At 31.2% G+C, this 27,742-nt stretch overlaps 1 long non-coding RNA gene and 1 pseudogene across 1 annotated transcript; both read left to right on the top strand.

Moving 5' to 3' along the window:
• The first annotated feature begins 6,297 nt into the window (after nucleotides 1–6,297).
• Nucleotides 6,298–10,557, top strand: LOC142618746 (disease resistance protein RPM1-like; annotated as a pseudogene).
• An 8,819-nt stretch (nucleotides 10,558–19,376) lies between these two features.
• Nucleotides 19,377–22,654, top strand: LOC142619367 (uncharacterized). Its single transcript, XR_012841487.1, has 3 exons — nucleotides 19,377–19,474; nucleotides 21,385–21,468; nucleotides 22,585–22,654. It is a non-coding gene; the product is annotated as an uncharacterized LOC142619367 (long non-coding RNA).
• The last annotated feature ends 5,088 nt before the right edge of the window (nucleotides 22,655–27,742 follow it).

Consider the following 27,742-nt stretch of genomic DNA (forward strand, 5'->3'; position numbering starts at 1 on the left):
ACTTTTCCACTATAGCATTAGGTTTTTTTTTTTTTTTTTCTCTCTTAATTTTAATTTTTATTATTTTTTAAGACAACACTTTTAGATGATTTCTTATGCTATTTTTTTGAAATGTCTACTTTCATCTATACACGATTTTTTTTTTAATTATAATGCATTACTTTCTCTTTTATTTAAGAGTGACATAATGGTAAATTTATATAAATCTTATTTTCAACCAAACTAAAAAATTTTTCATCCCTCCACTTTTCCACCCTCTCAACCAAATACAACTGAAGAAAACTAAAAACTTTTCTATCCTCCCACTTTCCATCCTCCCAACCAAACAGACCCTAAGAGTGTTTAGCTTTCCGGTATATTGAAAAAAGTTGGCTTTCTGCTTTCTGTAGAAGCCTACTCATTCTCTGTTTTGTTGAGAAGAAAGAAAAGGCTACTCATTCTCATCAAGTGGAGAAAAGCCTTCGTTGTATTATTTCTCATTTGCAATCATCCCTATCTGTATTTCTTTATCACCTTCAATTGTAAACTCCTCTTGTAAGCTCTCGTAGTCTACAAGTTTCCTGAAGAATATATTCAACTGTAATTTTCAAGTAAGTTTATGTTTTAAAATATTTCACCACTTTATTTTGCGTATTTTTAGTATTTAAAAGCATCAATTAGCATTTGTTTCCATGTTTGATAATTTGTTCTTTTGGATCTCCTAGGTTCCTACAGCTATCTTCAAATTGAATATCAGGTGGTGCAGGTCTTGGGGACCGACTTCGAGTAGTGGAGGTTGGCATTGAAAACTTTTCTTTATTATTTTATAAATTTGAAGATTGTAAATTTCTGTTCAAATCTACTTATGTCTATGTCATATATTTATTCTTTATTAATTATTGAGACCACACCTCATGAGGTTAAGGTTGAGATCAGTTTGAATTTTTAAATGTTCTATTATTTAATCAATTAGTTTGTCCTTTTAGTGTGGGGGTATTTCATTAGGAATAAATAAAGGGTTTTTTAACTTTTCACTTGGTGGAATCACTTCATTTTATGTACTTCCATTTTCTATTCTCTCTCATTGGTCACCTACTGTATTGATTTAAATTGCAAATTGCAATGCTTTTATTATTAATGAAACATATCGTTTGAAAACAATAAAAAAGGTCAAATTTTTTGATCAATTAATGATAAAGAGGAATAAAAATCCTCAATAACGCATTGAGTGTTTCTATTTTATGTTCTACCAATTACACTATCACACATTTTCCCCCCTCTCATTTACAAGTAACCAAAATATATTGTTTTAAAAATAAAAAATCAAATACGTCACATATTATAAATGATGGAGTATAAAATGAAACACAAGAGTAAAAATGAAATTTTACATGAGATTTTTTATTGGGAAGGAGAAGATTGAAAGCAATTAAAATAAATTGGTCTCTTAAGGAAACTGGATTCTATCGTTTCTTAATATAGAAATAATATATCAAGGAAAATCTATATCTATATTTATAACTAAAAGCTAATGGGTAGCATTTATTGTTGCTATGCTCATGTTGCGCCATCTCATCCGCCATGTCATTAGTCATATAATTATTCTTTTTCTTATTTATTTTTTATTCCTAAATTTTGTTGACAATAATAAATATATAAATTGATTGACTTTACACATTCATCTTTGGTGTTTTTAATTTTCATATAACTTTGTCTTTACATATTCATCTTTTTTAATTTAGAAGTATATAACGATAAAATAAAATCAATGAATAATCAAAAACCAAAAACAATGTATATACATATGACATATCTATCTATTCTAAATATAATATGGAAGTTTTGCAATAAATTTTACAAATATCTTTTTGCACCACATCATTAACATCATTTCTTATTTTTATTTTTTGCAATTTTTACTTTATTCAACATTTCATCTTCTTCAACTATTGTCTTCTTGCCATCGCTCCCCCTTGGTGTGGTGGTCACTCTACAAGTATAAATGCTTGTGGGGTGTGGGGGGCAAGGGCGGGGGTTCAAGTCTCCAGCAGGGAGCTTCACACACATATACACTTAAATTAGGCTAGAGTAAAAATTCTATCTTGTATTATAAAAAAAAAAAAACTATTGTCTTAGTTCAATCTTTTATCTCCTCAAATCATTATCTTTTTAAAATTTTCATTTGATTCATTTATAAAATTTTAATTTTTCTCCATCTTAAATTCTACCGTTTCTAAATTTTTTCAATCATTGTCTTTTTAAATTTCCAACCTTTCATCTACTTCAACTATTCCTATTCCATCTTAATTTTCTTATAAATTTCTTTTTACTTCATTTCCACCTCTCTCCCCTATGCCTTCCAAGATGTTCATGGCAAAATAGGTCAATACGATATACATATGACATATCTATCTATACTAAATATAATATGGAAGCTTTGCAATAAATTTTACAAACATCTTTTTGCACCACATCATTATCATCATTTCTTATTTTTATTTTTTGCAATTTTTACTTTATTCAACATTTCATCTTCTTCAACTATTGTCTTCTTAGTTCAATCTTTATCTCCTCTCAAATCATTATCTTTTTAAAATTTTCATTTGATTCCTTTATTAAAATTTAAATTTTCTCCATCATCTTAAATTCTACTCTTTCGAAATTTTTTCAATCATTGTCTTTATAAATTTCCAACCTTTCATCTACTTCAACTATTCCTATTTCATCTTAATTTTCTTATAAATTTCTTTTTACTTCGTTTCCACCTCTCTCCCCTATGCCTTCCACGATGTTCATGGCAAAAAAGGTCAATACTCTCTCTCTCTCTCTCTCTCTCTCCAATTTTTTTTCTCTTTTGGTGGAGTCGTTTATTGTTTCAATCATTTTTTTTTCCTGCTAATGGTGTTTTTGTTATTATTGATTTAATTGTCACGTTATATTTGTTTCTCTATTTGGCAAATTTGTATAGAATTTTATGCATATTTGTGTATTTTGGTATTCCAACTCCCGTTCACAAGTTCTTTTCTTTGTCCCATTGGTTTGATTTGATTTGTGTTAATATTGTTTTGTAAGTTAAAATTTGATTTTTTTTTTAGTAATCCATTTAGATGTTAAACTATGAGATTTTACTAAGTTTTTATTTTTTATTTTTTTAATCCTTTTGGGTAAACAAATTTGTAGTGTTTATAGAAAAAGTACTCTTCATAGTTGTATTAGAGTACCCTATATTGTCACTTATTTAGACAAAAACAAAGACTAGTCAAACAAAAATGATGGGATGAGTGACATATTTTAGCTTTTGCAATTGTATTTTCATTATTGTTGTTGTTGTTGTTATATAAGGATGCACATTGAAACTTTTTTTTTTTGGTGGAGAAAAAGGAAATCTGTACGATCTTTATTAAAGAAATCTTAAGGAATTACATCAACGTGAACTAGAAAAGAAATGCCTGGTGGAACACATTCCATCCACACCAAAAGGGGAAAAGAATTCTTAGCTCTCCTAGCTAAGGCATGGGCAACCCCATTACCCTGCCATCTAACATGAGAGAGAGCAAGTTTGTAGCAAAACCATTATAGACTTACAGTCTTTTACTATGTGACCAAAACTAGAGCGATCAGAAAAATCTCTTGTTAAAGCTTTAAACACAATTTTTGAATCTCCTTCAATAATACACTGATGAAAATTTTGTAGGAGATTTTGCTAATAATTTTTTATTTGTTATCTTTTTGGGTGGACAATTTTGTAGTTACTACAAAGAAAATAATCTCAATAGATTATCTACTACAATTTTTTATTTTTTCTAATTGGTCCAATTAATCATTGTTAAGCAATCATAATATATGATTTTATGAATATTAGAAAATAATCAGATATTCCTGTGCATCATGCGGGGTTGTGACTAGTTGAATGTAAATTGTAAAGCATCTCTTAAAAATGGAAAATCAAAAAAATGTATTAAACTTCATCTTTTATTAATGATTTAATTGTCGTGTGAACAAGTCTAAAATGCGAAAATTTATATTTTTGTCGATGCCTTTTATTCTCTTTACCTAAGAATAAATGTGATTAATGTAAAGTAATATTTTGTTTAATAGTTCTAATTGTGTAATTAGGTAAGAATGATATTTTAGAAAGATTCAAAAAAAATTTTGAAAGAAATAAAAAATTTTCAAAATTGTCCATAAACTATATAACTTTCTAATTATTTTATCAAATTATTGGTTATTTTTAGTCCTTAAATATTTTTTTTCTTTTTAATGAGAATCTTAGTCCTTAGATCTTTATAAACATTTATTGGTACCCTCGTCTTCCCTTACTATTATTATGCAATTAAAAAAAAGACAAATTTTGACTACAAATTTAGTTGTAGCCCAAAGCTACAACTCCCATAAAAAAAAAAAAAAAGAAACATAACTTTATAATTTAAAAATTTAACCATTGAATTACATGTTTTTTATGTTGTTAACACATATAACAAATTTCATGTTAATCGAATGTTATTTACTATTCAACTTATAAAATTATTTTTATACATAATTTTAGACTACAAAAACTTAAAATTTAAACATTTAATTAATGACATAACTATTAATTTTTTATTTTCTTAAATTTTTGCAAGTATGGAGGATATAAGAAGAAAATATAATCCAATGGTGGATTTGTTAAAATTCACATTCAATAAAAAGATATTGAGTAGAATTGTAGTTTTAGGCAAGTTTGTAGCCAAATTACTCTAAAAAAAAAAAAAGTTTGTAGCCAAATTTTGTCAAAAAAAAAAATGTAATCTAATGGTGGATTTGTTATAATTTGTATCCAATAAAAAAATATTGAGTATATGAATTTTAACAAATCCACCATTGGATTACATTTCTTCTTATATCCTCCATACTTGCAAAATTTTAAGAAAATAAAAAAATTAATAGTTATGTCATCAATTAAATGTTTAAATTTCAAGTTTTTGTGGTCTAAAATTATACATAAAAATAATTTTATGATCAGTTGAATAGTAAATAACATTTGATTGACACGAAATTTGTTATGCGTGTTAATGACATAAGGAATATGCAATCCAACAGTTAGATTTTCAAAATATAAAGTTATGTTAATTTTTTTTAATGGGAGTTGTAACCTTAAGCTACAACTGAATTTGTAGTCAAAATTTATCTTTTTCAAATTGCATAATAATATTAAGGGAAGACAAGGGTACCAATAAATGTTTATAAAGATTTAAGGACTAAAATTCTCATAAAAAGAAAAAAAAAAATGTAAGGACTATAATGAAATAACCAATAATTTTGATAAAATAATTAAAAGGTTATATAGGGTCCATTTTGGATAGAACTTATTTTGCTGAAACTGAAAACTGAAAACTGAAAACACTGTAGCAAAATAATTTTTAAATATGTGAATAGTGCCGTGGGACCCATTTTTAATGAAAAAGTTACTGAACAGTGAAGTTTGTGGGACCCATGAACAGTGCTTCACTACTGAAAAGTCAAACGCAAACGTGGATCCACAAACGCGGATCCAAACGGATACATAGTTTATGGACCAAAATTTTGAAATGTTCTGTTTAAAAGAAATTATTGCAAGTTTCTCAAAAATATTAATAATGAAAATGTTGCCACTTGCCCGCGACAAATAGTAATATTTCTCACCCTTTAATTTAGATAAATACAAAAATGGTCAAGTTAACGGGTGCCATTAGAGCAATTTTTTTTTTTTTTTTTATATACAAGATAGAAATTCTACTCTAACCTAATCTAAGTGTATGTGTGTGAAGCCCATTCCTGAAGACTTGAACCCTGACCCTTGCTTATCACACTCCAAAAAAGCATTTATACTTATGAAGTGACCACCGCATTAAGGGTGCGCAGTGATCCCTTAGAGCAACTATTAATAAAACCATATTAGTAAAATTTTAACACTATTTTAATGGGAAATATAAAAAGCTGTCCAAAAAATTAATTATTTTATCATTTTTACATAAATTATTTTTAAAAATACTTACTAAACTAATACATTTGTTAACATTTTCCATACAAAAATCATTGTATCTACACCACTAATCCCAAAAATATATATAATAAATATTCTTAAACTTAGCTGACGTATTTCTACACTACTTGAGAATCAGAAAACTTTCCTGCATTATGTTTCTCACCTCTATTCTTTTGTTGTGTAGGTCTCTGAGGACCGGCAGGCAACAAGACAAAGCATACACTCTCTTTCACATTGATGTGTATAATTAGAAAAACGGGAGCCTCAAAGCTTGGTGACTAAGCTAGAAGGGAGTTTGAACTGTGAAGTTAAAAATGGATCAGGCCGTAGTGGAACTCGACTGGCAATATCATTTCAATCCTTTCAAATGAAGCATCGTTGTTATGGGGGATGTAGAGAGGGAAAATTCCCGACCTATCACAAGCTGACACATCATACTACCAAGTCCACAAAATACAACCAATTACAAAGTGCCACGTATTGCTGCTAGATTTTGCTATCACTATTCGAAAACCAATAAAAATTTGCCAAGTGTTATTGATATAGAGGCATGAAACGCATCAGCATGCGTAAGTGATGACACAAGCAGCCCTACATGTGTAAGCGATGACACAAGCAATCTAGCACGTGTAAGCAATGACATAAGCGGACCATTCAGGCTGTGACATGTGTCACCAATCAGACTCTGCCACGTGTCGCTCACCCACCCCAAACTCCTATAAATAGAAGCCTTCCTAAGACATTTAGGGGGGATAGAAAAAGATATCATGAGTTCAGAAATCCAGAAGCTCAGCCGAAATCAAACCCCGAAGCCTCTAGGAACTTCAAAAACTTCAACCTCAAATACAAACAACATTCAAAGCAAAATCATCCAAACTACTTGTCTAGATCTCAAAAGTCACTAGAATCAAGCTCAAAAGCCTCCAGAAACCTCAACAAACCACAAATTAGCGAAGCTCTAAGGATTCTAGCCTCTAAAGCCCTGAAGAACCTCCACCACAAACCTTTAGAAAAGAAGAACGCATGAAGAACATGAAGAGCATAAAGAACGTGAAGAACAAAGAATTTCTAACAAGCTCATAGCCAGAGATTCATTGTAATTCCGTTTTAAAGATCTTCGGTCCGTTAACTCAGCCAAATTGAAGGATATCTTGTGCTCGAATCAAAATTATATTACCACAATTGCAATTAACAAATCTTTTAAGGAGATTGAATAAAAAGATCACTCTTTTGTAATTACAGAGAATTGTACCACATATTCATCAATACAAATTCACATTTGTGAAACTATTTTACTTGTTTGATTTATTTTGAACTAAGAATTTAGTCGTCTACAGGTGTCTCGTGATGCAATTGAAGATATCAAAAATGAGTTGATAAGCATGCAATCGATCTTGGTAGATGCTGATAGAAAGGGAGCAGGGAGTGAAGGAGAGAAAACTTGGGTGGCAAACGTGAGAGACATGGCGTATGATGTTGAGGACATTATTGATGAGTTCTTCTATCGCATGAATTGCCAACAAATTGGAGGTCGATCTTCCTGGATCCTTCGCCACACCATTTGCTTTCCAAAAAATCTCTGGGTGAGACGTCAAACCGCCACCAAGATACAAAAAATTAATGAGAAAATCAAGGGAGCCATACCAGAGAGGAACCAAAGATACGGTGTTGATCATATAAAGGGAACTAGTTCTAAATATGATCATAAATGGCTGGTGCAGCATGCTAAATCATCTCTTTTTTTTAGAGAAGACAAACTTGTGGGGATTGAAAAGAAAAGGCAATCGTTAATGGGATATTTGATGGACGGAGAACATCACCAAAGTGTCATTTCGATAGTTGGGATGGGAGGTTCAGGCAAGACCACACTAGCTGCCAACACCTACAACAATGATGATGTAAAGAAACATTTCAACTGTTGTGCATGGATCACAATTTCTCAAGCATATGACATAGAAGATTTGTTGAGGAGCATGATCAAGAGATTTTACAAGTCAATGAAGGAAGTGGATCCTACAAACTTGAGTTCCATGAATCACATGGAGTAAATAGAAACGCTGGTGGACTATTTAAAGGAGAAAAGTTATCAACTTGTCTTGGACGACGTGTGGGACACAAATCTCTTAGATAATGTAAAGGTACCACTTCAAGATAGTTGTCTTGGAAGCAGAATCATCCTTACAACTCGAAAAGAAGATGTAGCTTGCTATCCTCTGGGAGGTAAACATCATAAACATCATATTCAATTGCTACAAAATGAAGAGCCCTGGGAACTCTTTTGCAAGAAAGCATTCACAAATTGTCCCGATGGAAGTTGTCCATTGGAGCTTAAATCTTTTGCTGAGGAACTTGTGGGAAAATGCGGAGGCCTACCACTTGCAATTGCAGCTTTGGGAACTCTTATGTACTTCAAGAATATGTCTCAATGGAATGAAATTAAGAACAACTATGAACTGGAGTCCTAGTAACAATCCTAAGTTAGAAGGAGTGAAGAGCATTTTGTTGCTTAGTTTCAATGATTTACCATATCAGTTGAAGCATTGTTTCTTATATTGCTCCATTTTCGCAGATTATCAGATTCAAAGAAAAAGGCTCATTAAGCTATGGATGGAAGAAGGATTTGTAGAACCAATTGAAGGGTCCACTCTAGAAGAAGTAGCAGATAGCCAAGGACGGAGCCAGAATTTAGAATTAGGGGGGGCGGCTCTGCTGTTGGTTGTGTGCAATAACTTCGGCTTTCGACTTTGTTGCTACTTAATCGCTTAGCTACTAATTGTTTAAATTTTTTAAAGGGTCAAAATTTTTGTTTTAAGTAAAATTGGTTGACCAGGCTTTTTTTTTTATATTTTTTTTTAGTTTTACTATTGATAATTTTTGTTGTTGTACTAATTTTTTTGGGCTTGTATATTTCTTTTTTAGATTTTAGACATATAAATATTTTTAATGGTCTTTAAAATGTGGAAAATGTTTGAACTACAAACTTTTTTATAAATTGCTAATAATGTAATTGGTGAGCCCAAATGCGAACCAATAAGAATTTGCTATCTTAACCGTCTATAAAAATGTTATAGAAAAATTTGTGACTATAACAATACTCTTAAAAAAATCAATGATATTTTAAAGGGAACAAAAGTATAATTGTCTAAAACAAAATTGCTAAAATTAGTACTTTTATATATATATATATATATATATATATATATATATATATATATATATATATATATATATATATATATATTTAAATGGGGGTCATTGCCCCCAAGTCCAAACATGGCTCTGTCCATGCAGATAGCTATCTAGTAGAACTCACTTTCCAGAACATGCTTCAAGTTGAAGAGGAACGAATTTGGAAGGCAAGGAGATGTAAAATGAATGATCTTCTGCGGGAGCTTGCTCTATCACTATCATTCAAAGAAAAGTTTGGTTCTGTACATGATGGAAGAGAAGAAATGAAAGAATGCAAAGCACGCCGCATTACAATTCACAAAATCGATGGAGAACTCAAATCATTTACTGGTATGTCAAAGATTCATTCTTTTCTTGTTTTTAACACGATGTTGAACAAATTGCCTTCAGGAAGTAAAATTTGAAGGGTTCTAGATTTGGAGGGTGCCCCCATTAATAAATTTCCTGATGAAGTATTCAAAGTATTCAACTTACGATATTTGAATTTAAGGGGATCATTACTTAAGAAGCTCCCAAATTCAATAGGGAGGCTCCTTAAGCTTCAAACCTTGGTCCTAAGGGACACACAAATAGAGGCCCTTCCTCTTGGAATAGGAAAGTTGCAAAATTTGCGTCATCTAGGTATATTTCGCTGCACTAGAAATTGGAATGACTTCATATTTTCTGTAGGGATACAGGCACCATCAAATATTGCCCAGTTAAAGAATTTGCAAGCCGTGTGTTCTATTGCAACAAACGATGACTTGATAAGACAAATTCGGAGCATGGCCCAAGTAACTACATTTGGTATTTCAAATGTGAAAGCAGCAAATGAGATGGATTTATTTATCTCAATTCAAAACATGACACATCTTAACAACATGTCTGTCAAGGTAGCTAATGAGGAGTAAACTCTCCAAATGGATGCACTCTCATCTCCTCCTCCCAACATTCAAAAGGTTTTTTTGACTGGAAATCTAGAGAAGGTGCCACAGTGGTTTCGTTCACTTCAAAGCCTCACATTTTTGTATATGCATTGGTCGAAACTGGAAGAAGATCTACTCCCTCACATCGCTGCTTTGCACCATTTGGGACGTCTTTCACTTACTAATGCCTATGTTAGAAAACAGCTGTATTTCAGTACAAGCTTTCTTAAGCTTACAGAGTTGTGGATTCGTAACTTCCTTCAATTGAATGAGATAATAATAGAAAAGGGGGTTATGCCCAATCTGAAATACCTGTATATTGGCAGTTGCATGGAGTTAACGAATGTGCTCATGGGCATTGAATACCTTAAAAATCTCCAACAATTGAATTTGGAATCTGTCCTAGTAAAACTTGAAAATCGCATTTGCAACATGGATTTTCTAAAGGTGCAGCATATCCCAATGATCTACATCTGGTAGTAATTTGAAATGTATCTTTAATAAATGAATGGTCATTGCATTCATTTTATACTTAAAATTTTTTTAAAAAAAATGCATTATTTAAGCTATTTCACTAATAAATTTATATACATTTGTAACATGCTTGATTTATATTATATTATTAATTCACTTAGAAATGGAACTAATGTTTTCTGACATGAAAAATAAGTAATCTTTTCTAACAATTAATTTACTTTACTGTATCTCTGTTTTTTTTTTTTTTCACTAATACTTTCTACTGCTTGATTGCATGTAATTTGTTTTAGCTACCATCTTGGCATAAGCACATGAATTTCCTTGAAATAGATATAACTAGTTTCTGGGTATGACTCTTAATGCTGTGTTTATATATGTTATTGGGTGTGTGTATGCATGTATGCTAGTGTGTTTGTAGGAAAGTCCTCTGTGAGGTTGTCTGATTGGAAAATACAAGATGGTTGTGAACCCCAAGACTTTAATTTGTTGGATTTTTCATTATGTGTCTTTCATGCTTGTAGATTATTTTTAAGCTTGCATGTGATTTTCAATTGTATGTATAGAGATTTCTTAGATTTGGTTGGGTTATGATATCTATTTGTGGTCTGTGGAACATGTATTTGTTTTAATAAGCCACATGTTAGCCCATGATTTGTTCATATATTCGTGTTTCTAAGTGCTTTTTTAGCTTCTTGTATCTAAGGTTTCTCAAAAAAAGCTTCTTGTATTTGAGAACAGTAATAATGAGAAACTTTGATTAATAGTAGGGTTTTTTTTTTTTTTTTTTTTTTTCAGACAATTTATTGACGAATAAACACATTACAAACAAAGAGCAAAAGCTCACAGCTAGCAGACTACAACAACTCCTATACGCACAAAAAGTCCTTCATAGACCACCTAACTGAGATTGCTAACTTACAAATCAACAATACTAACAATTTGACACCAAAACTATCAAAGCCTGGCTATAAACAGGTATAGTTTCTTGGATATGCCAATAACAGTTCCACCAGATTGGAAACATCTTAGGGCCTAATTAAGGCCAACTGCTTTCAACACAGAGTAGCACCCGGGGCAATCCATCAACACACTAGGCAATTGTCAACATCAACCATCTTTGAACATTCTTGAGCAGGATATATTCCTTCATGCCCAAGTTACAGCATAATACTCGATCTTAGATGGAATCACAGTTGGAGCCTTTGTTTTCAACTCTAGGTTTGACGACCTTGTTAGTTGTTAACAAATTTGACTATTTGTCCTTCTGTTCTAATAACTTTTTTCTTTTTACATTGATAATAGGATGTTCGATTGCTTAGTGCTCACATATTTTGTGTTACACACTGTGGTTATAGATTTGTTGTCTAATTTTAGATAGACTATTCGACTGTCTTCTGTACTTGCATATCAGCTTGGTACATGCTGCCTGCATTTTATCATTGTGGCCCTTGTATGTCTGCTATCCATTTGAGATGCAATGTATAAGATCGGAAATAAATTTCTTGATTTATATAGGTATTTCCCTCATATTTAAGCTGAGACATGATTGTTTTGAGGAGCATATGCACTAGTGCCTTGTTTCTGGTAAGTGTTGAACCTTCATTTTGCATCCTCTTAACCTTAATACCCAGTATGCACACAAACGATTAGCTGTGCTATCCCCCTCCATTTCTGCAGCAGCACATGAAAGTGTGTCAAGTTAAGGAAAAAGGTTCCCAGTTTCTGCATTACACATTATGCTCTTTAGTTCGCAATGCTCTTATAAATGAGATGTGATTAAGGTTTATATATTTTTGGATAAGTATAATCAGGTTTATTTAGTTCGCAATTCATTATGCTCTTTAGTTCCAATTATTCTTTTGCGTAGAAATTTATTGCTTTAAACTGTATTTTCATTGCATCCTCATGTTAGGTTGTCTTTAACCTCATGAAGAGAAATTACTGCTCAAAGTCATAATATCCAAGACTACCTGTTGAACAATTTTGTGTGTGTCTTCTTTTATGTGATTGGGAACACAACTTGATAATTTGTGTTATCTAAGTTAGCTATATCTATCTGAATTTGGGATCGTACTCATAGTCATGACTCATAAGTAACTCTCTTTTTTTATTCACTGTTGCATGTCCATATACTGATACAATAGCCACTTTGAGTAGTTTTTCCTCTTTATCATTTTTTATCATCTTTTAGTCATTTTGGAAGAAGGAAGTAAGAAATCTTCTAACATGCTTGCACTTTTGCTTTCCTCAAAATGTAGTTATGGATATTTTTGTTCAAGTTTTACAAGTAAATACTGTTTAATGTTGCTCTGCAATGTGAGAGAAGAAAGTTCATAGATTTCTTTACTTGCTACACAGAAAGCATCTTCAATTGCGAAATTAACGAGAAGATTCCATGAGAACCTCTAAGGGTCCAAGGCTTTCTGGAATGCAGAAGCAAGCACTTCTATATAGAGGGTTTTTGTGAGTAGTTTATTCCAAATCTGCTGAAGATTGACATAAGATTGCTTCCATTGTGTCAACTAAGTTCTGCAATAATTCTAAGCAAGTAGATTGAAAATTTTTCCTCTATATTGAGTACTCCCTTCGCTGTGGTAAGAAACAGTTGGATCAACTCAAGAGCCTTGATACTATTGGGTTGTCGTTAAATGTCCGTGTCTCTGAAACCATAAATCCAAGACCTTGAACCAAGACATTTATTTAATTCTTATTCTGTTTTGAAGCTGTAATTTGTTTTATTCACTAGTTAAATGATTATTTGATGAAAAGGGTATTGTTGTGTCTCAAGGCCAAATGACAAATAATTCTGAAGTAGTTGAAGAAGTTTGAATTTGAATAGAATTCTAGTAAAATTATGCAATAGATTAGGATGAGGATTAGGATTTAATTTCAATTTGTATTTACATTTAAGTAGGAGTTGTAGGGAATTACCAAGAAATTCCCAACCTGTGAAAAACAGAAAAAATAGAGAAAACACATGCCAAAGAAAAATTAATGACACACAAGACAGTATTTACGTGGTTCGGCAATTTGTCTACGTCCACAGAGTCGTAGAGATTTCACTCTAATTAGGGTAAAATACAAAGTGTAGCTGCAGTCTCTTATTTCTCTCACACGACAACCGGATCAAACACAACTAAGCTCCACAAAGCCCAACAGTTGGATCCTATGTTTTAGGACTTGATTGTGATGAAACTTATCTCCTTACTAGTATTTATGTAGGTAGGAATTATGAATGAAGCAAGCAGAAAATTAATCAAAAAATATTTATTTCCTCTCTCAAGTTCAAGAGATTGGTCATCTCGAATTGACTACACTATCTTTCAATTATCTCAGTTCATAACATTTGGTATCAGAGCCAATAGATCCATCCAATTTCTTGAAAAAAAAAATTCAATCGTATTCTCATCCCATACTATCCTCCAATCTACAACCCAAGGCAAACAACAGCCAATATACTTCCAGGCAGCTGCTGCAACACCCAACCAATAAAAAAATAAAATAAAAAAATTAAAAAAAAATTAAAAAAAACCCACATTTACCTATCAAGAGTGTCAATCCCAGAAAACAAAGAATGGAGAGCATGTTGGAAATTGTCAACTGAATGTTAGATATTACCAAGGACATGTCCAAAAGCATAGCAAGGATGGAAGCAAAGATGCAAGATTCTTGGGATCAAATGATAGAGGTTTTAGATAAACAATCCAATGTTCTTTTGGAACTCAAAGAACAATCAAAAGAACAAGGATCCCATGAAATTTCGGAGAATCAAAGTGATGTACTCCAAGCATCACCAACAATTCAAGAAAGTAATATGTTGGAGGGTGCACTTTCTGCAAAAATTGAGTTTGAAGATCAAAGGTTTAATGAAGTGGAAAATGTTGATCAAAGGGATCTTTTCATGAATTCAAAAGAGTCGATCTGAATCCCACACATTGAATTTGTGATTCCTGATGAGTTCAAGGGTATGAGAAGCAAGATATTTTTGTTTCTAGTGCTCACAAAAATGGTTAAAGAATTGGTGCAAGTCTTCATGGTCATAATTTTCCTTCAACACTTCAAAATACGAGGCCGAGTATTAACTAATCAATGTGAGCAAGGGTTAATTTCTATGTTGCAGAATCTTGAGGACAAGATTCATCTGAAGGGGAAAGGAATGTTGTGTCCCAAGGCCAAATGGCAAATAATTCTGAAGTAGTTAAAGAAGTTTGAATTTGAATAGAATTCTAATAAAATTATGCAATAGGGTGAGGATTAGGATTTAATTTCAATTTGTATTTACATTTAAGTAGGAGTTAGATCCTATGTTTTAGGACTTGGTTGTGATGAAACTTATCTCCTTACTAGTATTTATGTACGTAGGAATTATGAATGAAGCAAGTAGAAAATTAATCGAAAAATGTCTATTTCCGCTCTCAAGTTCAAGAGATTGGTCATCTCGAATTGACTACATTATCTTTCAATTATCTCAATTCACAATAGATATCTTCACTACAAAAAAAAAAATGCATATTAGCAACCAAGAATTTTTGACGGACCTAAAAAGCCCTCTCAAAAAATCTTATTTGTGATGGCAAAATAAAGCCCTCATAAATACTTGGTAAAATGTGAAATATTTGTGACCAACAAAAAAAGCTGTCGCAATTATGTGTTATAGTTGTCACAAATACTAATATTTTGGAGGGAAATTTTCCCTCCATATTATTTGCGAGGGACAATTAAAAATCTCTCGCAAAAAGTGTATTATTTGTGACAGTTAAAAGAAAACCGTCACTAATACTAAATTATTTGCGAGGGCTAGGATCGACCTTCACAAATAATCATTAAAATGTCAAAAATTTTGGAGGGAAATGTTCTCACCAAATTATTTCTGAGGGACAGTAAAAATCCCTTGCAAAAAGTTTATTTTTTATATGGGTTAAAAATATGCCCTTACTAATACTAAATTATTTGCGAGGGCCACGATTGACCTTCGCAAAAAATCAATAAAATATTAATTTTTTTTGGAGATAAAAGTTATTCTAAAATTCAAAGAAAAATAAAAAGAAACATATAAACATATAGTATTTTGTATTCTTTAAATTAACCTTTTGTTTACAGTCTTAAAAAAAAACATTTTATATACATTCTATATAAGAAAGGTCTGCCCTTATTTTCTAAATAATTGTACCCATAAAAAAAATGATAGTACTTTCAACTTCAAAATGGTAGCCTAAAACTCAAGAATTTCAGCCTTTTGTACTCTCTATCTCTCTCTCTCTCTCTCTCTCTCTCTCTCTCTCAAGTGAATAAAAATTTATTCCCATTAAAATAATGCATAAAAGGTGAGTTCATAAATCAAATGGTAAATTACATCCGATTGGCATTAAAATTGGCATGTATGTTAAGAACATATAGAACATGTAATCTAATGGTTGGATTTTCAAAATATGAATTCAATAATAAGTTATTGGGTGATGTAACATTTTTTAGAGTTACAACACGTGTAACTTGAACCTAACTCTCTATTTTTTAATTCGATGTGAACTTTGAAAAATCTATCATTAGATTACATTATCTTCATATATTTTTCATGCTTATCAAATTTCAAGGTGATCAAATATTAATTGTCACGTCATCAATCAATTGATTAAATTCAAGTTTTTGTAATTTAAAATAATGCATAAAAGATAAGTTTATAGATCAAATGGTAAATTACATCCGATTGACATGAAAATTGACATGCATGTTAAGAACATATAAAGCATATAATCCAACGGTTGGATTTTCAAAATATGACTTCAATTATAAGTTATTGGGTGGTGTAACATTTTTTAGAATTACGTTAGGTGTAACTTGAACCTAAACCTATATTTCTTAATTCGATGTGAATTTTGACAAATCTGTCGTTAGATTACATCATCTTCGTATATTTTTCATGCTTACAAAATTTCAAAGTGATCAAAGATCAATAGTCATCTCATCATTCAATTGTCTAGATTTAAGTTTTAGTAGTTTAAAAATAATGCATAAAAGATGAGTTTATAGAGCAAATGGTAAATTACATCCGATTGGCATGACAATTGGCATGCATGTTAAGATCATATAGAATATGTAAGCCAACGGTTGGATTTTTAAAATATGAATTCAATAATAAGTTATTGAGTAGTGTAACATTTTTTGAAATTACGACAGGTGTAACTTTAACCCAACTTTGTATTTCTTAATTCGATGTGAATTTTGACAAATCTACCATTAAATTATATTATTTCCTATATTTTTCATGCTTACAAAATTTCAAGGATATCAAATATCAATAGTGATGTCATTAATCAATTGTCTAGACTCAAGTTTTAGTAGTTTAAAATAATACATAAAACATGAGTTTATAGATCAAATAGTAAATTACATTCAATTGACATGAAAATTGGCACGCATGTTAAGACCATATAGAACATGTAATCCAACAGTTGGATTTTCAAAATATGAATTCAGTAATAAGTTATTAGGTGGTGTAACATTTTTTAGAGTTACATCAAGTGTAACTCGAACCCAGTCCTATATTTCTTAATTCGATATGAATTTAGAAAAATCTACCATTAGATTACATTATCTTCATATATTTTTCTTGCTTACAAAATTTCAAGGTGATCAAAGATTAATAGTCATATCATCGATCAACTGTCTAGATTCAAATTTTAGTAGGTTAAAATAATGCATAAAATATGAGTTTATAGATCAAATGGTAAATTACATCCGATTGGCATGCATGTTAAGGCCATATAGAACATATAATTCAACGGTTGATGTTTCAAAATATGAAGTCAATAATAAGTTATTAGCTGGTGTAATATTTTTTAGAGTTATGTCAGGTGTAACTTGTACCCAACCCTATATTTCTTAATTCAATGTGAATTTTGACAAATTTACCATTAGATTATATTATCTTCATATATTTTTCATGGTTACAAAATTTCAAAGTTATCAAAGATCAATAAGCATGTCATCAATCAATTGTCTAAATTCAAGTTTTTGTAATTTAAAATAATGCATAAAAGATGAGTTTATTGAACAAATGGTAAATTACATGCGATTGACATGAAAATTGGCATACATGTTAAGAACATATAAAACATGTAATCCAACGATTGGATTTCCAAAATATGAATTCAATAATAAGTTACTGGATGGTGTAACATTTTTTGGAGTTACATTAGGTGTAACTTGAACTCAACCCTATATTTCTTAATTCGATATTAATTTTGACAAATATACCATTAGATTACACTATCTTCGGATATTTTCATGCTTACAAAATTTCAAGGTGATAAAAAATTAATAACCATGTCATCAATCAATTGCTTAGATTTAAGTTTTAGTAGTTTAAAATAATGCATAAAAGATGAGTTTATAAATCAAATGGTAACTTGTATTCATTTGGCATGAAACTTGGCATGCATGTTAAGACCGTATAGAACATATAATCCAACGGTTGGATTTTCAAAATATAAATTCAATAATAAGTTATTGGGTGGTGTAACATTTTTTAAAATTACGTCAGGTGTAATTTGAATCAAACCCTATATTTCTTAATTTGATGTGAATTTTGACATATCTACCATTAGATTACATTATCTTCATATATTTTTCATGCTTACAAAATTTCAAGGTGATCAAATATCAATAGTGATGTCATTAATCAATTGCCTAAATTCAAGTTTTAGTAGCTTAAAATAATGCATAAAAGACGAGTTTATAGATCAAATGGTAAATTATATCCGATTGGCATGAAAATTGGCATGCATGTTAAGAACATATACAACTTATAATCCAATGGTTAGATTTTCAAAATATGAATCCATTAATAAGTTATTGGGAGGTGTAACATTTTTTTGAGTTACATCAGGTGTAACTTAATATAAACTCTAGATTTCTTAATTCGATGTGAATTTTGATAAATCTACCGTTACATTACATTATTTTCATATATTTTTTATGTTTACAAAATTTCAAGGTGATCAAAGATTAATAGCCATGTCATCAATCAATTGTTTAAATTTAAGTTTTTGTAGTTTAAAATAAGGCATAAAAACATGACTTTATAGATTAAATGGTAAATTACATCCGATTGACACAAAAATTAGCATGCATGTTGAGACCATAGAGAACATGTAATCCAACAGTTGGATTTTCCAAATATGAATTCAATAATAAGTTATTGAGTAGTTTAATAGTAGACATATTATGAAACGAGTTCTCCCCAAATCAATTGCCAAGAGCTCTTAAATTTAAAAATTTTAATTTATTGTATATGATTTAGCTCATTGTGGGGATTACATATTGTTCTTAGCTTACTGTGGTGATTACATATTTTTCTTTTAACATGTGACTTAAGATAATTATTATTTTTTATTATCTATTTTTGACCAACTATTCAAATGTGTGAAACTGTATCTAATTTATTTCATTTTTATTTTATTAATTAATTTATGTGTTGCATAGACATGTTCCATAAAATGGTGCTATATGCTTCCCCCCAAATTTTTCATTGCCTCATAAAATTTCCCCCTATTCTTCATTTCCCACCTTTTTTTTCCCCAAAACTTTTTTCTTTAATTTTGTTTTCCTTTCTTTTCATTCGGCTCCCACTTCTCAAGCTGTTAAAAGTTAAAAACTCATTTTTCATTTCCCATCCAACTCCATTTTTTTTTCCTCTCTAACCCATTTTCATTTTCACCATGCGGAGCTCTCTCTCTCACATCTCCACCGCCCCTAGCCACCTCCCTAGCCCTAGCCACCGCCACCTCCCTAGCCGTAGCCGCCGCCATTGCCTTAGCTGTAGCCACTGCCGCCATAGATCTGCTCTCTCTCACCTCAGCCACCACCCACGGCCACCGATCTGATCTTCTTCATTAGATTATCTCTCAAACCCACACTCACTGTAAGTTCTTCTTCTTTTCTTTCTAACAGTTTTTTTTTTTAATTTTTTTTTTGGTCATTTATATAGTTAGATGATTTCCACCCTTCTTTGGGCATATTATCTTAAATATCTTTGATGAATTGGATTTCGAAATTCATTAAGACTGTCCAAACCATTGGAAAAAGAAATCTAATGTGCCTTCTCCCAAATTTCTTTGTGGTTGCAATTGTTCAAAAGGTAGGACTAAACTGTATGTACTTGACTTTCAATTTATAGTCCCCACCAATGGATATTAAGTTCCTAGAGAGTCTTGTTGTATTTGAATATGCTTTGCTTTGAATGCCGATGCTGTGATTATCAGACCATAAAATTCAAGGCATACTTTCCAATCATGTTCTTTTCTTTGGACTAGTTAAACAAATCATGGTCAGCAGTGTGGATACCAATGTGTTAATAGTATTTACTATGATATAATTCCATTATATATTAAGAAAACCCTTATATTGTTTTCAATGATGATTTTTTCTATTTAACTTAAACAATTATGGTTATTTTATTATGAAGATTTAAAATTTTGGTAACAACCTTTCCACTATTCTCCACTTCCAGTACTCTTTTTCCTCTCCCCTTCCTAGAATTAGATCTCATTCTCTCTCTTGTAATTGGCTAGTTGTTTTTTTCTTTGATTGTCTCAGGAAATTTTTATTTGTGTATATACACTGCATGTGTCAAGAGCTACCTTAATTAGTGGAACTGTGGAAGATTTGCATTAGAATTTTTTTTTATAAGTAATATGCATTAGAATCTTAAATGTCTTCTAATTGTTAATTTCTAGTTTGTACTTAGCAAGCAATTTGATCTAATTTAACCTACCTAGTTAATTTTATCTATAATGTCAAACTCTTGTTTGTTTACAGAATCACATGGCACAGAATAAGTTACAATCCTCATCAGCAAAATCATTTTTTTTTCCATTTAAATAGTATTTAGCATTTTCTCTTTTTGTATTGGCTGATGTTTCCAATTATTTAAAATCTATGTTTATTGTAAAAATCCTAAAAGAGCTATTACAAAATTGTAGAAATAATTGAGGAAAAAAAAGTTGATATTGGGGGGAAGAGGATTCATCTTTTTGGTGAAGGACAAGCCTTTTTGGAGGGGTAAAGGAGGCAATTTCCCCTCCTTACCCATTTTCAAGTGGAAAAAAAAAAAAAAAGCTCTCTTAGTCAATTTGATTGAGGCTATCAAAGTTGAGTTTCTTTTTTCTCCTTGCAGTGAACCAGCTCAATTGCCCTGGTTTTTGTTCTGTTATGTTTCCCTAATACTTAATTGGCTTACTTACTGACTTATAAGTGACTCTAAAGCGTGTTGGATCACTTGTTGTGGAACATAAGTGTGTCAAGTTTAGGATTTTACATTACTTTAAACTGTGGATCTCTGGAATTGTTAGGATTTTTGGTCAAAGGATAAGGCAACAAAGTGATGGTTAGGATTTCTAGTTTGAAAACTAATCAAAGTGTTTCCAGAGTGTTTTGAGTTTAATCCTAATGTTTGTCCAGATCAAGATTTGAAAAATGTGTTGTTCAGTAATATATCTCTAATGCTACGTGTATTTGGTGATGGATTTAACTATTTGTGTAGTCGTAGTTTCTTGGTCCATTATAATGCTCTTATAATTGTAATATTTGAAAAATAAAATTTGGAACTAACTGGATTTTTATCATTATCCAATGTACACAACTCAACATTTTCACCCCTGGGCAGAAGCTCTTTTCTTTTGTTTTGTGTTCTTTGTCACTCTACCCTTAATTTTCTCCTATTATATTTGTGCAATATATTAGGTGGAATGGCACTTGTATTGGGTTAAATTCATTCTAGGAAGTTCTGGTTTGCATAACCATTGTAAATTCTTTTTGCACAGGACATTGCAGAGGCCAAAGAATTCTTGAAGCAAAGAGGAGTTGATGTGGACTATGATTGAAGGCTCTCTCTTATGGTGCTTTTGAAGAACCAAGGTGATTTTAAGATAGTTTCAATTCTATATGATCACAACCCAAGGTACAAATTGGATGATAAGTTGTGTGGGAGTGTTGAATTCAATGAGGTAGTGTTTGCTTACAGCTTTCTAAAATTGGTTCCATATTTGAAACTATAAATGTAGAATATTTTGTGAATTTTGTAAGTTATTTTTTATTGTGCTCCGTTTCCTTTTCTTATTTAACCCATGGACAAGCCTATGTTACCATTGATCGGCACTCTACTGTTCTACTAATTTAATATATTAGTCTAATAATAGGCTTGTATAGCATCAGAGTGGGCCTCATCAAAGAACTAAGAACCCACGAGGTTGCCATTGCCGAACTCAATAATCTTTCTTCATCTAGGTAACCTTATCAACCCCTCTGTGTTTGTTACTCTTTACTATAATACCATACTACTTTGGTTTTATGTTTCATCTTAGTAACCAACTTGGACTTGCCTTTGTCTTTTGCTAATGTCTTTTTTATTGTTTCCATAGAGGCAGAGTCTGCATGCCAAGTGCGTGTAAAAATTGCCCAGAGAGTCAAAAATAAATAAATAAAGAGATTTGTGGATGCTAATTAGTTAATGGCTTTAGGATGGTGCTAAACATGAATATGACAGAGCTATATCTATATGCTAACTTTTTTTTTTTGGGTTTAACACTATATTTTTGCAAATAAATTTTAAAAAAAATCATCTAATTGTGGTTTGGGTTGGTCTATATTAATTTAATAAAGATATGTATAGAGACTAAGATTGAACTTTTTGTGAGAATTTGGTCAAATTTCTGAATATTAGATGAAAAGAAACTAAAAAATAAGTGGAAGTTCATTTGTCCAATACAAGCACTAGTTTGAATGATCCATTCTTAGGATAAATTGCACTTAAGAGAAGTTTTTGGGGGAGGGAGGTATTGCATAATTAGTGAATAATTATTAAAGAAAAACCATAGATAAAATAGTGGTTATTGCAAACAAGTGAGGCAACTAACCTAATAGGTAAATGATTCAATGCATCTTAGATTAAAGAGTACTATCATTTTCATAAAACTTGTGCATGTACAAATGATTTATATCTTGAAAATTCTAATTGTGCTTCTCATTTGACAGAATGGTCCTTCCTTCATTCCTACACTCTTTTGGAAAAAGATGGTGGATAAATGGATGGATGGAGAATGAGGGGTGAGTATGAATGAAATACATGTCATAAATTCTCTCTATCTCTCTTGCACTCTCTCTAACCATTATTTGTAGTTTACATTTTTCACAATTGTTATATTATTTTAGTTTATATTTAATTTTGATAGTGGTTTAAGTAATCAAATTAAGTTATTATTATTGTTAAATATATATATATATATATATATATATATATATATATATATTACTGTTGTTTATGATATATTATATGATTATCTTTGATATATTAATATGTGTACTTATTTATTGAAGCATTGATAGAAATACAAATTCACTTTAATTGTTTCATTTTAACTCATGTTTAATGTTTTTTTTTTTAAAAGGATGGTACTAGCAGGGATGAAGAGGACAACTCAAACAATATTTCTACATGGAGGTCGAAAGCAACTTGGAGGGTGACTTAGAGGAAAACTAATATAGATCTTTTCATAATTCTAGTTGTTTAAAACAATATTTTTATATCATGGTTTAATTTCAGGATTTCTTTGTATATTATATATTTTAAAGTTTGAACTTATAAGAATTTTTATGTTTTAATGGATCAATTTTTAGTAATCATTGTGATATTGTAACAGGATAGTTAAACAAAAATGATATAAAATAAATTATTAATAAATAAATAGTAAAATATTTAAAATATTATATAAAATATGATCACTGACATAAAAATTTGGTTATAAATAACTTTATAGTAACGACAAAGTCCCTCGCAATTTATAGAATTGCGATACCACTTGACCCCTTGCAAAAACGTTTTAACTGACAGTTTAACGTCGTCACTATTATTTCTAACTAATTGCAAGGGGTCAAAAGCTCTCGCAAATAAATTTTAGCGACGGCAGTATTTGTCTCTAAAAAGTATGTTGTCAAATTGAAATTCACAAATAATTAATTGTGAGGGTATGAAGGTCCTCACAAATAGTTATTAACGACGACTACTTTCCTTCGCTAAAAATAAGTCGTCGACTTTTATCGTCTTTTGGTAATATATTTGTGAGGGAAAATTTGTTCAATAACAACAGTGAATTGCCCTCGTAAATTATCTATTTGCGAAGGTATGATCACAAAATCTCTTTTAGTAACAAGAGCAAATACGACGGCCTTCGAGGGCCATATGCCCTCGCTAATAATCTTTTGCGACCATATTTGAATTTTTGCGAGGGCATTTGAGCCTCGTTATTAGACTCTTTTTTTGTAGTGCTTGGTCCCATATTCTTAGTATTAGTAAATTAAGGCATGATATACTACTTTAAAAGTTGCAAATCTTCCCAACTATTGATTATTCCATCCTCTTCAAGGGCAGCATATATAGATGAATCTTATACTTAAGTTATTTATCATATGGTTTACTGTTTTGGAAATGGTAAATCTTGCCAATTATTGCTTGTTCAAGATCTTAAACATATGCTTACTTTCAGGCTTAGATGTCCAACTCTGATCCTTTGTGTTGTTTATGATATGATGAACATTTTGCCATGTTTTAAAACATGCATGTAGGTAGTGAATACAATCAATTCCATAGAAATAAAGAAGGATTCCGCGTATGATATCCTTATGATACGGATTCAGCCTTTTCAACCTAAGTTAAAGAGTGTATTTATTTTATTTATTTATCTTCAACATGTGGAAATTAGAGGCTGGGCTCAATCAGTGAGAATTGAAGCCCCGGAGAGACTGAGCAAAAAAAAAAAAAAAAAACAAAAGCTTGATTAACTTTAACGTATCAACTGAGAATTGCTTTATATTGAAAAATGAGTTCAATAATGAAGGCTTCATGCATTTCTTCTTTACTTTCTAACCAATTATCAAAAAAAAAAAAAAAAAAAAGAGAGGAGGATTTGAATTTTGAACCCTTAAAAGTTTTTGTTGGAAATGTTAGTTTTGCCTTTGGAAATTGTTGAGAAAAGTTTTGTTTTTTTGCTTTTTGTATTTTTTTTTTATACAGATATTCTAACTTAGCTGTTTTTTGAAATAAACTAATTTTTAGCTTCTTTTTTTTAAAACACATTTAACATAAATTGATCAACGTTATCAAAAACTATATTTTTTTTATTAAACACCACAAATAAATTACTGAAAATAAGCTATTCCAAAATGGAATCAAACCTTCTAAACTTGTTGGGATACAAGTTGGAAGCTTTAAAGTTATTTTTGTTTGAAGGGTAATTCTAGCGTACCCCCCCCCCCTTTTTTTTGGGGGTATGGTACCCACTAGTAGTCAACCTGCTATACCAGGTTACCAAAATATCACATTTGATGGTACCATCCTCATATTGTGTAGTACTAATATCACATGTAACTGTACTTTTGTCACATTCGGTAGTTCCCTTATTTTTTCTCACATTTAATAGTACCATCCTCACATTGTGCAGTACCAACATCACATGTGACTGCACTTTTGTTACATTTGGTGGTTCCCTTATTTTTTCTCACATTTTATGGTACCATCCTCACATTGTGTAGTACTAACATCATATTTGATTGTAATTTTGTCACATTCAATGGTTCCCTTATTTTTTTTCTCACATTTTATAGTAACATTCTCACATTATGCAGTACAAACATCACATGTGACTGTACTTTTGTCACATTCGATGGTTCTGTTATTTTTTTCTCACATTTTATGATATCATCCTTACATTGCGCAGTACCAACATCACACGTGACTGCACTTTTGTCACATTTGGTAGTTCTCTTATTTTTTTCTCACATTTTATGGTATCATCCTCACATTACGTAGTACCAACATTACCTGTGACTATTTTTTTTGTTATATTTGATGGTTCCCTTAATTTTTTTATCACATTTTATAGTACCAGTCTCACATTTCGTAATACCAACATCACATATGACTGTACTAACATCACATTTGACTGTTCTAACATCACATGTGACTGTACTTTTATCACATTCGGTGATTCCCTTTTTTTTTTTTCTCACATTTTATGGTACCAGCCTCACATTGCATAATATCAACATCACATGTGACTGTACTTTTATCCACTGGTGGAGCCAGAGGGGGGTGAGGGGGGGCACCTGCCCCGCTTGACTCCTAATTTTTTTTTTTTTTGGTATTAGTAGTCACATGAAAAAAAAAAAAAAAAAGCTTCTACTTGTTGAAACTTGAAAGTGACCAAACCACCTATTTCACTATTTTTTTTTATATCATTATTTACATCATTGTTACTATTTATGATACTTTTCACAGCATTTTATCTTTAAATGATGCTAGAGATATTACAAATTTTACTACTTATATCTTACAAATTAGCATGTCACCAATCACAAAAAATAATTTCAAACATTTATTCATTATATTTTTTAAGTAACACTAATCATATTTTTACTCCATCAGTTTGTAAATTTTTTAGTAGCTATGAATTGGTTGTTTTTGTTTATTTATTTTAATAATATGAAATATATTCATATTTGCTTACAATTTTTATTTATTTTGTTATTATTGTTGATTAATGTTTATTAGATAAATTTCACTTTTAATATCGTCTTTTAATTTTGCCCCCTCTAGACTAAAATCCTAGCTCTGCCACTACTTTTATCACATTCATAATTCTCTTATTTTTTTCTCACATTTAAAGGTACTATCCTCACATTATGCAACACCAATATCACATGTCAGTGCACTTTTATGAAATTCCCTATTGAGTAGTACCACTGTTCTGTACTTTCGTATAAGAAAAATTGGATTCATAATCTCAACCTTTAATTTAATCCAACAGTTGCAACTAGTTGCCACGTCATCGATCCGTGTCTCACCTAGTGTTGGGCTACCTTTCTTCATCTCTCCCCTTTCTATTGTCTTCAGATTCACCAAATTCAATTTTCAAAACTTTTCTCTATTCCAACAAGTTTAATCTCCATAACCATGGCTACAACTGGAAGCCTCCGAGGCCCACCGACCACCACCGGCGATGCTTGCCGGTCTAACCTTCTCCTCTCTTAAGGTCCCTCTTTTTTCTCGTTCTCTCAAGTCTAGCCATGACCAAGATTTTGCTTACCCCAACACCACCATCTCTAGCGGTTTCTCAACAACGTCACCAACGCTAGTGGTCGTCGGGTACCCTCTTTTTCTCCTTAATTTATTTTCTTTTCTATGTGGGTTTTTTTTTTCCTCTTGTTTGCTCACTGATTTTGGGGTGAGAGGGATGAGATTTTGTTTTATGAATAAAATTTTGTTTCAGTTTTGATTAGCTTGATGAATGGGTTTTCTTGTTTGGATTTCTGGAATTAGCAATAACTGTTATTATTGGCATTTTTAAAGCTGGTTTTTGGGTGAGCATTGAAGATGTTTGTTGAAATGCCTCATAGAGTTTTAGTTCATCTCTCTGTATTCTGCCCTTTTTTTTTTTCTTTTTTTTTTATGCCAAAACTGTGATGCTATGTGTATGGAAATTGGATTTTTTTTTATTAGCTTGATTAATGGGTTTTCTTGTTGAGTGTAAAGCTTGATGGTTTTGCTTGAGTTTGAAAATTAGGGCTTTGCAATATGGCCGAATCTATTGTGATTGAATGAAAATGGGTTTTCTTGTAATTGTTGTGTGTATGGGTCTATTGGCTTTGGCATTTTGGAAATGTTGATACTAGATCTTTGATTTTTTCTTCTGATCTTGATTTCTTTGCCTAAGAGTATCCATTTCTTATTCCTTAGTTTCTTTCACTAAAACAAAACTATGATTCTTAGCTTGATAAAAATATCTCAGTTTGAAGTTTGTTACAGTGGATCAGTTTTTTCTCATTCCCTATGTTACTATTGTGGTTTGAGTTGTGAAATGCACTGAAGATGTTTGAGAAAATATATGTTAGAAATTTGAAGTGATGTTAATCTAATTTATTTGTATGTTGTGTAGTCTTGAGGGAGATTCATCATAGTGATGTTAATGCCACTGAACCAGGTCTTCTCTGAAGCTGCCAGAATCTTGCAAGACTTCCTTGAGGCTCACAATGATGCACCAGTCCTAGTCCGGAATCCAGTCCAGCCAAAATGGTTTGTCCCAACACGGCCAAGATACAAAGTCAACTTCTACAGAGCTCTATTCAAAAGCACTGACTC

This window comes from Castanea sativa, chromosome 12 (assembly GCF_040712315.1).
Source record: "Castanea sativa cultivar Marrone di Chiusa Pesio chromosome 12, ASM4071231v1".
Taxonomy (NCBI): domain Eukaryota; kingdom Viridiplantae; phylum Streptophyta; class Magnoliopsida; order Fagales; family Fagaceae; genus Castanea; species Castanea sativa.